The sequence below is a fragment of the Macaca nemestrina genome, chromosome 14 (assembly GCF_043159975.1).
Source record: "Macaca nemestrina isolate mMacNem1 chromosome 14, mMacNem.hap1, whole genome shotgun sequence".
Lineage (NCBI taxonomy): Eukaryota > Metazoa > Chordata > Mammalia > Primates > Cercopithecidae > Macaca > Macaca nemestrina.
Genome location: NC_092138.1, coordinates 70,154,398 through 70,170,593, shown reverse-complemented (window position 1 = coordinate 70,170,593; position 16,196 = coordinate 70,154,398). Strand labels below are relative to the sequence as shown.

The 16,196-nt window shown below is 38.1% G+C and overlaps 2 long non-coding RNA genes across 7 annotated transcripts in view; one reads left to right on the top strand and one right to left on the bottom strand.

The window, feature by feature from the left end:
• The window catches only part of LOC105477224 (uncharacterized), a 333,528-nt gene that overhangs the window by 231,736 nt on the left and 85,596 nt on the right, over positions 1 to 16,196 (top strand). For 5 of the 6 annotated variants that reach the window (XR_011612734.1, XR_011612732.1, XR_011612730.1 and 2 more), the window contains one exon: positions 1,198 to 1,295. The exons of the other annotated variant lie outside the window; for it this stretch is intronic. This is a non-coding gene — a long non-coding RNA (uncharacterized lncRNA). The remainder of the gene's footprint in view (positions 1 to 1,197; positions 1,296 to 16,196) is intronic. 6 annotated transcript variants of the gene reach the window in all.
• Positions 2,356 to 15,023, bottom strand: LOC105477221 (uncharacterized). Its single transcript, XR_984559.3, has 4 exons — positions 14,736 to 15,023; positions 8,213 to 8,310; positions 4,469 to 4,506; positions 2,356 to 2,880 (listed from the first exon to the last, which is right to left on the bottom strand). It is a non-coding gene; the product is annotated as an uncharacterized lncRNA (long non-coding RNA).

Here is a 16,196-nt window from a genome sequence, read left to right as displayed (position 1 = left end):
TATAAAATATTTTATAATAAATTTTTAGAAAGAGTATTGTCTTTATTACAGACAGACAGACAGACAGGGACCAAACCCTGGCTCTGCGCCTTTCAGCTGATAACTTCGAGCATGTTACTCTGCCTCAGCAGCAATAACATAATGGTTGAGAGCAAGGACCCAAGAGTCCCTCCACCTGATGTCACCTCCGATTGGTGATAAAACCCTGGGGAAATGACTTAAGCACTCTGGGCCTCAGGTTCCTCATCTTAAAAATGGTCTTTGCATCTGTATAGTGAACTGTTATGCAGATTAAATGAATCAATTCATGTAGAATGTTTACAACAGTGCCTAATATATAGTACATGCTAAATAGGTGTTTGCTCTTATTATATGAGAACTGCTTATGAGACCTGCTTTCCACATCTGTAAAATGGGGGTAATATTACCCACTTATCACATAGAGGTATTTTGTAGTTAAGTAAAATGATATGAGATCATCCACGTGAAAGCACCTAGAATAACTTCTGGTGCAGATTATATATTCAGTTCTTTCTGTTACCCAGATTTCAACTTAAAACTTATTTCTGCCTCTTGGGAGCTTCTGTAGCCATTTGTTTGTAGCATAAATATAGCATCAAGTCACTCTATATTATAATTATATATACACACACATTCTCTATATATAGAATGCATATGTACACGTGTGTACATATATATATATATATGTTTGTATATGCATGTACTTTTAAAAAATTGTTAGCTTCTTCTTGAGGGAGGGGGATATGAATTATTTACTTCCAGATCACTAACTCATGACTCAGTGACTTTGAGTGTGTTACTCTGCCCCAGTAGCAGTAACATAATGGTTGAGAGCATTCTGTTACTGCAACAGGTGCAGATGGGTGAGGCAGTAGGTAATTATTATGAATGCAGCCTCTTGAGACAGACAAACACAGGTCTAAACCTCAGCCGTGCCCCTTACTAGTCACAGGATCTTGGGCAGATTACTACCCTCCATATAGGGCTTGATGAGGAGTGAACAAGATACTCAAAACGTAAAGCACAGTGACTTGATCATAATAAAATCTCCATAAATGTTGCCTGGTAATAATACTTTACAGATATTTGTTAACCTTAATTGTTTTCTTGGGAATGCATAAGCTTCGATACCCTGACTCTGTTAAAAAAAATTTTACAGTTCTTTTATTCCTTTAGATTATGATATGGATGGATGATGGAAGGAAGGATCTATGAATTTAATATTTGAGTTTCAGTTACTGGACTTTACTTCTTCCAGAAAGTCAGGCCAAAAGGTAAGGACTGAAATGGGAAGCTCTATAATGAAGGGCAGGGTGAAGGGGAACCTTCCTTATTTTCACTAATAAATAAGACAGAGAGGCCACCCTGTGATAAGGGAACAACCTTTTCTATCATGTCTTCGTTGAAATTGAAGAAACGAAATGAGCACTGACGGAGAAGGGTGACATCACCCTGTCATCTGCTGTCCCTGAAATACCACTTCCTCTTGGTGGGAGCATGATGAGACAGCACAGAAACACAGTTTGGTCCCTCTCGGAGGGACTCTCAGCTCTTCAGATGCTCACATACAATGAAAGGGTGTCACTGACGAACCTAGCTACCTAATCCTAGAGGAAAAATGGAAGACATAACATACAGAAATACATAAAACAACAGAAGAGGGCTGTTATTTGCAGACAAATACTCTAAAAGGTATTTAATAGTATGCCCTCAACCCCATCACCAACACACACAGACACTACAATCCAATTTTACAAAAATAAACTTTGTGTGTCAGATTTGTGCTAGGCATTGTTTTAGATGCTGTAGGAAATCATGGTGGGGCAAAGGCAAAGATTTGTCTGACCTAGTAATGCCCTCAAGAAAGTTTATATTCTAGTGGGAAGATAGAATTGTTCTAAGGTCATTGATAATCTATGAAATGATGCATAATAAACACATGAAGAGTAAGCAAAGAGCCATAGGACCCTGAGGAGGAAGACGTCTCCCGGGTGAAGGGAATTAACTTTGTTAATTTATATATAAAGTCTACGAAATCAGTATGTTGAAGAGATATCTGCACTTCCATGTTCACTGCAGCACTCTTTACAATAGCCAAGCCATGGAGTCAACCTAAGTGTCCATCAACAGATGAATGGATAAAGAAAATGCGCTGTATATGCACAGTAGAATACTATTCAGCCTTTAAAAAGAAGGAAATGCTGTCATTTGTAAAATGAAATGAACCTGGAGGACATTATGTTGAGTGAAATAAGCCAGGCACAGGAAGACAAATACAATATGATCTCACTTATATGTGGAATCTACGAACGTTGAACTAAATAGAAACCAAGAGTAAAATGGTGGTTACCAGAGACTGGGGTTAGAGAGATTGAGGAGATGTTGGTCAAAGGGCACAAAATTTCAGTTAGACAGGAGGAATAAGTGTAAGAGATCTGTTGTGCATCATGGTGACTATATTGTATACTGGAACATTGCTAACAGAGTAGATTTTGAGTATTCTCACCATAAAAGTAGATGAGGCAATATGTACATTGATTAGTTTAATTTAGCCATTCCACAGTGTATACATATATCAAAACATGTTGTACACCATAAATATATGTATTTTTTACTTGTTAATTAAAAACTTCTTTAAAAACAGAAGCTACTATGTGGCACATGCTATGCTGGGAATTTTACCCATTTTTTTTTCAACAGAAAAATTGAATGAGGTCAGTATTATTAACTGTTTTACAATGGGTTATTTGGAACCTCAAAGAGTTTAAGTAACTTGCCTGCGTCATGCATTACCAGTAGTCAAGGTAGCACCCAGCTCCAAGGCTGTCTGATGTCAGAGTCTTGGCAGTTTCCTCTCCACTAGAGATAATAGAAGGCAGCTTTTGATTGGGGCTTGAAAAATTTCAACAGGTAGAAAAAAGGACTGTAAAGTGGACATGAAGAGAAGTCTTGACACTCCAAGGAAAAGATGGTGTGTCACAGGATAACCCAACACGGTCTCATCCATATCATCCATGTTGCCATTAAACAGATCACACACTCTTTCTACAAGACAGGCCCTGTACTTGTCCTTAAGAGATATGGGTGCATAGGACAAAAACCCATAACCTTGCACATATGAGTCAAAATATAACCAAGGAATCATGCAGAATATGTAGTATATTCAATGCCTAATGTGGCATTGATGTGTTATGAATCATGGTTATTTTATCTAAAAGAGAATGACTGAGAATGTGAAGAGGTATGAGAAGGCACTGGCCTGGAATTTAGAGGATCTCAGGCTGGCCTTGACTACTATATCCTGACTTTGTGACTCTGGGCAAGTCACATCCATTCTCTGGCCTGAGTTTCTTCATGGGGGCAGTGAAGGTTTAATTTACATGATTTTGAACATCTTCCTTCCAGCTCAAAGCAGACACTGAGGAGCTTTGTTAAATTAATTTTGTTCTAACAGGTCTTCTTTTGAGTATTCTCCCGCATTTCTCCTCCAAGATGGCTAATGCTGTTTCTTAGAAACATTGATTGCACACCTCCACCCTACTTCAGAGGGGAGGGGAGCCAAGCAAAAGGGTCTCTCTGAGGAGGAAGGTGGAGTTGCCCACCTGCCCAGGGCAGTAAACATTCCTCCCTGGCTGTCAGTTGACTGTGGTTGGGGAAACCCAGCCTGGAAGATCTCTAAGGCTGTGACTCTGTGCATGAAAATGACACTACAGCCCTGCATTATTCACTCAGCTACCAACTGTGTTTACAAAATAGGACTGGCAAGTTCTGGATAATTGGCCACTCCTGGCTAAAATTATAAAGTCACTACGTCATTGTGCTTCAGCACAGTGGAAACAACAAAAGGTAGAAAATGGATTCATTTGAGGCCAATTTTAAACATTTAGGTCACTTATTACCACTGAATCCCTAATTCTTTCTGTGTTCACAATAAATGTGGGCTTATTCTTGGATGGCTAAATACACAAACTAAATGATCTCTTCTGAGGTACTCCGTTGGAAGGCTGGCTACCTTGGGCTTTTATTGAGCATTTAAAAGCCTTGAGTTTCATTCTTACTTCTGAAACTAACTCTCTGTGTCATCTCAGATAAGCCACTAACCTCTTTGTGCCAATTTTTCTCATTGGTAAGATGAGGAACTTAGACAAGATCTTAGTGTTGTTCACTAGCTTTAAAGACTTTTTTTTTTTTTAACCATTGATCCCACATTTGGAAACATTCTCATTCTCAAAAATTTACATTTATTAAGTAATAATTAATACTAGGAAAAACACTGCTTAAGTAATAATTGACATTAGAAAAATGCGGCTTTTCCTAGTATTTTCATTGACCATAGATGTCTATAATTTCTAATCGGAAGTTCTGATCACAGTAAGGTACCCAGTATGACCACATTGAGATGATGTCATTCTAGACATAAGAGAAGACACGTGACATTTTTTCTCACCTGGGTTGGGAGGCTGACCACAGGAACACTTGTGATTTCTGGAAAGATGTGAAAGGTTGAGAAGAGCTGGAAGAACCAAATTGTCAAAAGCGCAGGCAGACCTGGGTTTACAGTCTCATTTTACCATTTGGTAGCTATGTGACTTTGGGAAAATGACTTAACTTCTCTGAACCTCATCATTCTAATTTTTAAAGTAGAGATAATCATGAAATTGTATCTACCCTGACTATCTCACAAGTTTTTTCTAACAGCTAAATTAAATAATGCATTTGGAAAGTTGTTCAAAACTGCAAAACCTGAAACAAATGAAAGTTGTTACCCCTAGTGTTATAAATATTCTCATTCCAAATATTATTAGAATATTAGATTGTAACTGACAACTTCTCAGACTCATATTCCACCATCCATCCTGTTAGATGTATGAAATAATTTGACTCTGCTTCTTTCCTTTATTCATAAAGTAATTTTTTTCTTATTATTATTACCATTGTGGTAAAATTCACGCTAAACTTACCATTTTAAGATGTAAAATGCAGGGCCATTAGTATAGTCACAGTGTTATGCAACCATTACCACTATCTAGTTCCAGAATATTTTCATCACCCCAAACAAAATCCCATACCTATTAAGCAATTGCTCCTCATTCTACCCTCTCCTCCCGCTCCAGGCTCTGGCAAACCACCAATCGACTTTGTGTGTCTATGGATTTTCCTTTTCTGAGCATTTCATATAAATGGAATCATACAGAATGTAGGCCTTTTGTGTCTGGCTTCTTTCCCTTAGCATAATGTTTCCAACCTTCATCCATGTTGTAGCGTGTATAGAACTTTATTTCTTTTTAGAGCTGAATAATATCCCATTGTATGAATATGCCACACAGAGTGGTTTTAACTTTTGTGGATTATTGCCTTGTTTGAAAATCTGATGACGCGCACAAATACATTCTTCTCCCCACAAAACTGCATGTAATTTCAAGGCATTAAAAGATACCCCCAAGTCCATTAATGTACCCCAGATTAAGATCTCCTGCTCAAGTAAGAGAACTTTTCCTGAATTCTCCTATTCATTCATTCACTCACTCATTCATCCATTCTAACTATTCATTTATAATTACTAATTGTATGTAAAGTGCTTTTCTATGGTGGAAGGCATGAGAATAAAAGTGAGAAAAAAGTGGACACTCATGGAGCTTACTTTCTAGTGGTGAGAGACAGGAAGCAAATAAATTCAATCTGATTATTATTCCAGAAGAGGAATAACACTAAATAATAATTATTAATTATAGTAATAATTATTATTATTCCAGAAGAGGAATAATCTAGCAAAGAGGTCTAGATAATGTTTCTTCTTCCTGTGATAGGGGCAATTCTATCTTTAAATTATGAAACAATTCAGGTGAACATATAGATTTTCTCAAATTTTTCTTTCAGAAAGTCTACAGTTTGCTACGTTTCATAGTAATCAAGAGCACAAGCTTGGGAGCCAGAGTCTACCTTTTTTATGAAATATCTGTTTCATCCCCACCCCAGAAAGTTAGTTACCCCTCTATATAGATTGTCACCTGTAAAATGGTAATAATAATCCTATATAATTTATCCTTCTTACAACAACCCTACTCAATGAAATAAAGTATGTAAAACACCTAAGACACCTGAAATACAGATTTTGCATAAATGAGGGATCATTTGTTTACCAAACAATTGCCAATTGCCATTCTCTCCTGAAGTAAAGCTCTTTTGCATGCTGCTTAACCATGGGGAAAAAGGAAGTGTTCTGTCACATGTGTTGTTTTAGTCAGAAAAAGAAGGAAGTGGGACGTGTCTTACAAGGCTGGAAGAGAAGGAGCTGGGCTGTTTCAGCCCCACCAATACTTACTGGTTGATGTTTCACCTCTCTGTCCCTATTTTGAGAATCATCTGGATTTTCCTGAGATTTGGGTTCATGATGTCGTGTTTCTGCCTTAAAGACAGAATCTCCCTTACCCAGCCTCTTCCTTCTGTTTTCTTTTGGGTCTCTGCTTTGGAGAGTCCTTCCCTGGCCTTGTTTTCTCCTCTCCCTCCTCAGCCCTGTCACTCAATTCCCCTTATCCTACTTTCTTTCTCTTCATAGCATTGAACACAATTTTTAATCTCTAGTGCATAGAACAGGGCTGGGCACTAGCAGACACTCAAGGAAATATTTATTGGACAGGTCAATTTATTGAAAATCTCAGTATTCATGAATTTTGGACTTCCTGCCCACTTGCTGTTAGGTGTGGCTCAATTACTCATTTTGACCAATGAGCTGTATTGAGTGGAAGTGACAGTGTATCACTCTTAGGCAGATCCTTAATGAGCCAGGGCAAGCTATTGCTTCTCTTTCCTTCTGTTGTGTAGCAAACCATGTGTGAGATTGTGGCTGCACTGTCATCCCAAGTCCCAGAGTGACTGCAGTGAGTGGAGCCTCCCCTAATTTCTCGTGATGGGCATGTTACATAAAAAAGAAATAAATCTTTACTGTTTTAAGCCACAGAGCCTTGTGAGTTATTTGTTACTGCAGCATAACCTAGATTTTCTTGACTGATACAAGTGCCAACCTTATAATTTAGTGTTCTTACTCTCTCTCCACCAAAGAGATCTGGTAACACTCAACCTCAAATAAAAAACCTATGATTAGAAAAAAATAGTTGTGGCATTACAGTACTATCTTAGGTCACATCTACATCTAATTTATTCACAAGACATCTATGGAATGATCAGTGGTCAGTTCCTACTTCATGTACCACACTTTAGCACTGGAGAATGAGATGAAGTTTTGGAAATCATTTCCTTCAGGTAGCAGAGGTTTCTCCACATGAGACCTCCCTACCCCACCCCCATCCCCAGGCCCTGTGCTATTCGTTCTTCCTCAGCTTCCGCTGCAATGACTAAATCTGCACAGTCTCTGACCAACTTTAGCTCTTTTATGTTCATAAGACAGACAATTATCTCAATGCTCAATTTCAGATTAATGGAAGTGTTGGTGTAGTAGAAAAAAAATAAAAGATTTTGCATCAGAGAACTTTGGTTCAATCCATGAACCAAAAACCTCCATGATCTTGAGTAAATTGTTTAGTTTTTCTGAACCAAAAGACCCCAATTACAAAATTGGGATGACAATGTGAGTCTAACCAAAACCCTTGCAGATAGATGGGTTTTGGAACTCAGAATTTTTTTTGATTTTAGAAAGGTAATATGTTGCATATGATGCATAAATTGAAACAAAGCAAGCAAGACCTGGAAAGCCCTCCAAAAGGAAACACATTACTGTTTCTGCAGCAAAATGTATCATATTCAAGTAAATGGGATAAAGATTATGAAGAGGCTTTGTCATTACATGAGTTTTCCCAGAACTTTTGGTTTTCAGAGTTTTAGAAAAAGATTATGAACAAGGTATTGCGGGCCTGTAGCTGTATTTTAGGTTGTTACTATTTCATTATTATGTTATTATTTCAAATAATATGATATTATCTCATTTTTGATGTATATAAAATGAAATAAAATAATGTACATAAAAATAAAATCATGTATATAAAAAGGATATTGTGTAGAATGTATATAAAAGGGACATTTGAACAATGTCACCATAAAAATGAGAATTGTTATATTCTCACAGCACAGAATTAGTAGTTCATTCAATAACATTCCACATAACATTCAAAAATAACAATAATATGCAGTCAGCATCTACAACATGTTAGTCATTTCTCTAGGTGCTGGCACTTACGTTACCAATAAATCAAGGCTGTATTTCTTCTCATCAATCTCTTTCCCAGAAGATGCATGTGCTTCTGTGTAATCCTTTTGTCTTAGTCTGCTTGAGCGCTGTAACAAAATACTTTAGACTGAGTAATTTGTAAGTAACAGAAATTTATTGCTCACAGTTCTAGAGGTTAGGAAGTCCAAAATCAAGGTGTCAGCAGATTTGGTAGTGGTGAGGGCTCAGATAGTGCCTTCTGGTTGCATCCTCACATGGTGGAAGGCATGAACAATCTCCCTCAAACGTCTTTTCTAAGAGCACCTATCCCATTCATGAGGACTCCATCCTCATGGCCTAATGACTTCCCAAAAGCCCCAGCTCTTAATACTATTGCATTGTGAATTAGGTTTCAACATATGAATTTGGAGAGAAACACAAACATTCAGACCACAGTAACTTTCCTACATGTGCGCACACGCAGAGCCAGACTTTTGATAGTTTCTTATGCTTATTAAGATACTTCATTATTTGGGGCTTTAAAAAATATGTCAGATAAATTAAATTCTCTACTTTTCAGAACAAAGTCCTAGAAGGTCTTCTGGTGAGTCACATTCTGAGCAGGAAATCTGGCATTGAGGCATAATTAACATTCAGGTTGCCCCCAGTTTCTATGGAGATGAGTCTAGCCCCTCAGGGGAGTAGTGATGGATGTGTAATCTCCAAGATAAGTAACTGACAGGTAAGAAATTTTTCTTTCTCAGATGCATTAATTATTCACATTCATTATTCATCAAACACTGCGAATTTCTATTTGGAAATTGGACCAAATAGAGATATTCTCCCTGGTCCACCTCCAGTAATCAAATTCTTCCAGGGACTGCTGAGAGTTTGAATAGGTCTGCTGTTTGGTCTAGTTTAGTGGCAGGTGTTTGTTTAATGTCACCAGATGATGGAATAAAGACTACAGAAGCAAAGACTTTCATGGGCTTCATCCTCTCCAGGCAATAAGTATTTCCTTCTTATTGTTTTCTCCCTCTAGCATGTAAGCTTAGTAAGAACTCATACCTTGCCTGTCTTGTTCACCAATGCATCTCCAAGCTCCTATAACAGAGTATAGACACGTGATAAATATTTTTTTGAATGAATGAATGAGATTTGGGTCAGGGGATGGCGAAGTCCATCAGAGTGAATGCATATATGAACTGTCATATGGGAGATCCAGCCCTGGTTCTTTAATGGGAATTGCTGTCCACACCCTTCCCTGGCTAAGAGAAAACATACGAGGAGGCATAGAGAGAAGTAAATGGGGCAAGACCCTTAGTCCTTTCCATGATAGGCACCTCTTGGCACATCCTTTAAGTCAATTCTTATTGCAAACACTGCCTTTTTATCAGTGTATCTGAACGTAGACCTGTACTTTGCCTGATATATATCCCGGGACCACGGTCAGTCAAGAACTACTGATGGCCTCAACAGGCCAGGCTGTGAAACCACACACAGTGCCTAGTCTCAATATAGTTCCATGGCCCAAGGTTAATTCTCTAAGAACTAATTTGAAGAACCAAATTCACTGAATGCCTATTTGCCTAATGACCAATTTTCCAAAAACATGCTTTCTATAATAGGATTGACTTAAAAAGTGGGCAGCCATTGGGGTTCTATGGGATGGTTTCAAGGGCCTTTGAGTTTTCCAATAGTGTCTTTTTTGCTCCATTAGTCTTAGCTTCATTAGAACCACCTCTTCATGGCAAGTCAAAGCTTCATGTTTTATAGGTTTTTGGATCTGCACCTTTTTGGCATGAAGATTTTTCTTTTTTTTTTTTTGTATTTCAAATAAGGTATTGTGTATGTCTTAAATGTTGAGAATATTATAAAAGATAGAGCAGATTTCTCTTGTCTAACACATTCTAAATCTATTTTACTACCTAAATACACGTTAACTGGTTCAAACAAATTAATATTTTGTTTTTGCTTTGAGCAAACCCAAAAGTATTTTAGGATCTAAATTATTAAATACAAAAGAAATGAATGTTCAGTCCCCCTGGACTAATAGGGCTAAGTGGCTAAAGTGATATAGTTGCAAGAAAGCTAAAAACTAATTGTGTTTCTTAATAACACATCCTTTCATTCATTAATTAATTCAACATGTTGAGTCTCTTTCTGTTGCCAGGCTGTATTCTAGGTACTCAAAATGAAAGAAAAATAGGATATGTTTCTTACTTTAGAGACCATAGAAACTATTCTCCTATATTGAACCTTCTTGGTAAGAGGTAGGATTTATTCTCTTGAATTCATTTACTTTTTTTGGTGCTCATTCTTTTATCCCATTCTACTTTCTACTTTACAAGTATAACTTAAATGTCTTAACCATACTGATTTTTACCTTCATGGCCTATCCTAATTCTCATGAAAATGTCCTTTCTCATCTTGCATATGCTCACGGTATCACTGGAGACCTCAGTTTTAGCCTCTCAGCCTCTTTCTGTCCATTCTTGCTCTGGCAGCCCCATCCCTTCAAAGGCCATATTAATCTGAAGGCCAATATTGAAGTTCTATGCTGTTACTTGTCAACTTGGATGCAGCGAGTCATCTGACCTGACCTGTGTACGCAGCCTCTGCATCTGTTGAAAGGACTAAAGAAGTCTAATTCACAGAGTTACTGCAAGGATAATAGAACTGAGAGGACTGTGTGAGCAATAGCACCAATGTAAGAGTTATCATAGATTTACACACTACTGGTTCTGATGCAGCACATAAGACAACTACCATGAGAATGCAGAAGAGAAAGCAATTAGGGAGATCAACAAGGTTTCACAAAGCAGCTATGGTGAACTTGGCCTTGAGAGTAGGGTTTTCCTGGTGAAGAAAAACATTCTAGGCAGAAGAAATAGCATACACAAAGACTCAGAGGCACCTAAGAGTCCTGTGTGTTTAGTGAATAATGAACAGAAATTGCCATAGATTAGGTGATAAGTCATTGGTGTTAATTGATAGGTTCGGTAGAAGCCAATTCTTGAAGGGTTTTGTATGCCATAGTAAAGGATTGAGCTTTATTTAAGGAGCCACTGAAAAGCTTCATTCATTCTACAGATAACTTTTTTGGTGAGCCAATGTGTGCCAAGCATGGTTGTAAGTACCTGTAATGCATCAGAATAATAATAAAAAAGAATATTCATGTACCCATCACCCAATTTAAAAACTAAGAAGTTTTCAATCCTTATGTAAGTCTCTGTGTTTCCCTTGTCAATGAAATCCTTCTCCTTGCTCCCCAAAAGTAACCCAAACGCTAAGTTTTGTGTTTGTCATTTTCTTGTTTTTCATTTCGGTTTTACTCATATGTGAGGAAAGGAGCTTAAGAAATATTTGCTCAGCTGATAAATAAAAATAAAAATATATGCCCCTGTGTGGGTGGTCTCCAGTGCCCTTTCTCACAGATATTGCTTCTACTTCTGTCGTCATTATAATTCCAGTGCTCTCAACCAGTCTTCCATCCTCAGTTTTCTTGACTTATATGCTGGTGTCTATTTGTATGAAATTGTTCTATCTACTGTTGAAGTAACTTTATACAAATTACTCTCAGAATCCCTATTCTTTGACATAGCACCTATTTATAATTTTTATCTCCTCTTTCTATCTTTATCCACACGTAAGTGGAATAATCACAGTTGTAGATATTTTATGTTTTGTGCTTCAGTTTTTCACTTTGTACTGTTCTGTAGTTTTTGTATTTCTAGATAGTCTTTGTATTAATTATTTTTATGACTGCACAGTATTCTATTAAGCAAACATATTATAATTTGTTTGATCATAATTAAACTACTGGATAGTCAGGCTGCTTCCCATTTTAAATGATTGTAAGTAACATTGCTGCAAAAACCTTTTCACTTACAAGATTTTTTTGCCTTTTATTTCCTTAGGATATATTTTCATGAATGAGATTATTCAGTCAAAGGCTTGTTGAATTTTGTGGCTCTTGTTACCTGAGGGGCTTGCTTTATTTTTAACATAATTGTTTCTTTTTCTGATTATAAAAGTAATTCATGCTCATTTCTGAAAGATACAGAAATGTGTAAGGAAACAAAGAAACTCCCATAATGTTTCCCTACAAAGGTAACCATCATTACCTTTTTAAGAAATTACCTTAAATTTTTATTTCATCATTAACATTCTCATATATTTATTTCAACATTTATAAAATTGGAATTATGTATTATTTTGTAACCTGTTTTTTAAACTTGATCATTAGCTTTTCCCATGCTATTAAATATTTTTCAAAGAAAGTATTTTTTAATGGCTACATAGTACTGGGTTGTGTGGCTGGGTATTAATCCCTTGTTATTTAACTTTTTAATGTTGTAAATGAAAATTCTTATATAAACCTTCATGAGAATTCTGATTGTTTTCTTAGTGCAAATGTTTGGAAGTAAAACACAAAATGAAGGATACGAAAACCGTCAGTTTTTGATCCATGCAGGAATCATGCTTCTTGAATCAGAGTAGTCCTTTGCTACCTTATACTTCGCTACTTCTATTGCTGCTGTAACAGATTACCACAAATTGAGTGGTTTACACCAGGAATCCCCAACCACCAGACCCCACAGCAGGAGGTGAGCAGTGGGCTGGTGAGCATTACAGTCTGAGCTCCACCTCCTGTCAGATCAGCAGTGGTATTAGATTCTCATGGGAGCGCAAACCTTGTTGTGAACTGCACATGCGAGGGATCTAGGTTGCGTCCTCCTTATAAGAATCTAATGTCTGATGATATGTCGCTGTCTCCCATCACCCTCAGATGGGACTGTCTAGTTGCAGGAAAACAAGCTCAGGGTTCCCACTGATTCTACATTATAATGAGTTGTGTAATTATTTCATTATATATTACAATGTAATAATAGAAATAGAGTGCACAATAAATGTAATGTGCTTGAATTATCCCCAAACCATCCCCTACACCCTGGTCTGTGGAAAAATCGTCTTCCATGAAACCGGTCCCTGGTGCCAAAAAGGTTGGGGACCACTGACTTAAGCAATACAATAATATCTTACAGTTGTGCAGGTCAGAAGTCCAAAATGGGTTCCACTGGGTTACAGTCTAAGTGCCTGCAGGGTGGTGTTCTTTCCGAAGGCAGTAGGACAAATCCATTTCCTTGCCTTTTCTAACTTTCTGGAGGCTGCCTGCATTCTTTGATTCATGGCTCCTTCCTCCAATTTCAAAACTAGCAATGATGAGCCAAGTCCTCCTCACACTGTGATCTCTCTGGCTCTCTCTTCCACCTACTTCTTCCACGGATCTTCATGATTACATGCAGCCCACCTGGACTTCCAGTGTTTTTTACATGCCCAGGCACAAAACAGGCACATGGTAAGCATTAGACCGATGTTGTGACAGCACATCAGGTAGGAATGAACACAGGGCTGTGAGTTCTGTTGCTGTGACTTTTGGGCTTGGGCAGGTCACTCAGTTCCATTCCATCCAATTCAGTTGGCATTTGTAGCATCCTGTGACAGGTCAGGCCCTAGGAAACAAGCTGAAGACACAACGAAAAGGGATACAAAATCTCTGCCCTCAAGTAACCTTCAAAATGTACCTCTCTTAAACATTAGGCTTTTATCTATAGAATAGCAACAACAATTGTATTGATCCTAGTGGGCTGTCGTGGAGGTAAGATCCAATTAAGTACATGCAAGCAAACTGTAAAGAGCAATTCAAATGTGGGGAGTTCTTACTATTTTAAATGTTTGACAGTTGTTTTCCTGAAAAGATAAGGCAGCTTAAGAAGACGATGCATCTTGATAAACTTTTTCTCCATCTTCTGTAAGTGTAATCCGTGATATGATAACCACATCATTGTCAGAGGACTCCTGCATTTCTTTTTCTAGATGTTTATTGAGAGGGCTGGGTTGTAACTCTACCTCTGTCTGTATCTGGAGTGATACAATTTCCAAAGCCTGTCTAAAGGATTTCTAGTCCTGTGAACTGGCCAATACGATTTCTTGAATCATCGCCCAGTGCGGACCCAATTTATATTTGGAATTTCATGCCATCTTGAAGCAATATCATCCAGTGCCAGGGTCTTCTCTGAACTAATTGGGCTTTGGCAGTGATGTCATTCCATGGTGGGCGTTTGTGGAGATTATGGCAGCAACAACTCAAATCTCATTTTCGGCAGTGTGTGCCCATGTGTGCAAAGAGGCTGCTCTCTTCCCTCACGTGCAGTCACTCCGCCTGCTGAAGTTTCACTTCTGTCCCGTTTTGAAGACAGGAGATCAGTTAGCTATTTATACTCCATGGCTAGAAGTATTCCTCTCTTTCCACGCTATGTACAATGATGTTTTCTGTTGTTAATGTGGCTTAAAATAATATTAGGCAAAGACATCATCAAACTTACCTAGCTTTTGATAAGTAGAAAGCAGTCATAGAATCATAGAGGGAAATACCTTCTAGGGTTAAAATTATAGGCTTTGGAAACAAGCAAACCTGTCTGAATGGCTGCCCAGCCATTCCAGCTGTGTGTGTTGGACAACAGACTTATCCAAGCCTTGATTTCCTTACCTGTAAAATTAAGGTAATATCTTTTGCCTCCTTGGGTTGTGAATTAAATGTCACCCAGATTTATGGTTGTCTCCTATGTCTGCTGACTTTGCTGACCTCAGATTTTCTTTCTATCTTGCCAACAAATCTTCATGTTCCCAAGAGAATTAGGGAATAAGAAAGAGTTTTCTGGTGATTTCCTAGGGGAGATGGAGAAGGTTTTGTCACATGTCCTTCAGTGGGACTTTCACAACCCCCAATATCCCTTCTGAACACTGTCCTCAGCCTCTCTTCTATTATTTATGAACAATTCAGTCCTGCTCCAAACTTTCACACCAATGCACAGCCCATGGTCATGTTGCTGCTCAGCAGTTCAGAAGCCCTGCCATTAAATGGGCATCCACTTGTCTATCAGAAAATTTTTTTTAGCAGTCATCTGATGTTACTTCACTATGATTTTTGGAGTCTCATCTCTCACTCCAAATTCTCTATCAAAATATTGCTTGCAATCACATTTGTTTTCTTCCCAAGAGGTATTCCAAGGGGGAATATAAAAACAGCTCCCCCCATTTTGCTACATTTGTTTTAAATTATACAATACATGCAAAACGTTTAGCACAATGCCTGCACCAACACAGCACATACTCACCAAACAAAGGCTTATTTAAAAACAAACAAACAAACAAAAGCAAAAGCAATACCGCAAGATACATAAGTTTGATATATCTGGAACAACCACACTACTTAGGATGGATGTCTTTGTTCCTTAATTATTAACATTCTATTAGAAAAAGTATTAGCATCCCTGAGCTAGAGATGCCCAAGGCACAAAAGTCCTCAAGGGTGTGTCATTTGAGGCTCAAACTTCTATCTGAAGACCTGGGCACATCTCTGCATAGACAGTTCAGTAAGACATCATCTACCTCTAACTTACAAAGATATGGGGTATAATATAATTTTATTAAAGAAAATAAATAATTGACCACCCTTCTGTCTTCTACAAGCAAGTTCCATTGACTCAAACCCCTACCTCCCACCCCCAAGGCCCCCTGGTCTCTCAGTGTCCCTCAGTGAGTAGTTACTGATATTCTTAGCTAGCTTAGTTGACAGGTGTCTTTTTCTGAGTCACAGTAAGTCTGTTCAGACTTCCTTCCACCACAGTGTCACTTGTCAGCTATTCTGCTGGCCTGGTGACTTTTTATCCATTTAACTACAGAGAATATATTCTGGGCCAGACACTCAGCCAAAGACTGGGGAGACAGAGGGAAGAAAACATGCTACTCAGAAGAACCCACCTTCCAGTCACACAGAGAAGTCAGCTGCACAACAACTTGATGAGCTGAGTGTTCAAAGTGGGGCAGATGGGAGGGATTTATTTTGCTAAGGTAGTAGGGAGTCAATGGAGGTTTCAAGAGCTCTGACATTTAATGTGGGCCCTAGGGAACAAGTAGAGATTTTGCTAGGCCATGAAGCAGATTATAG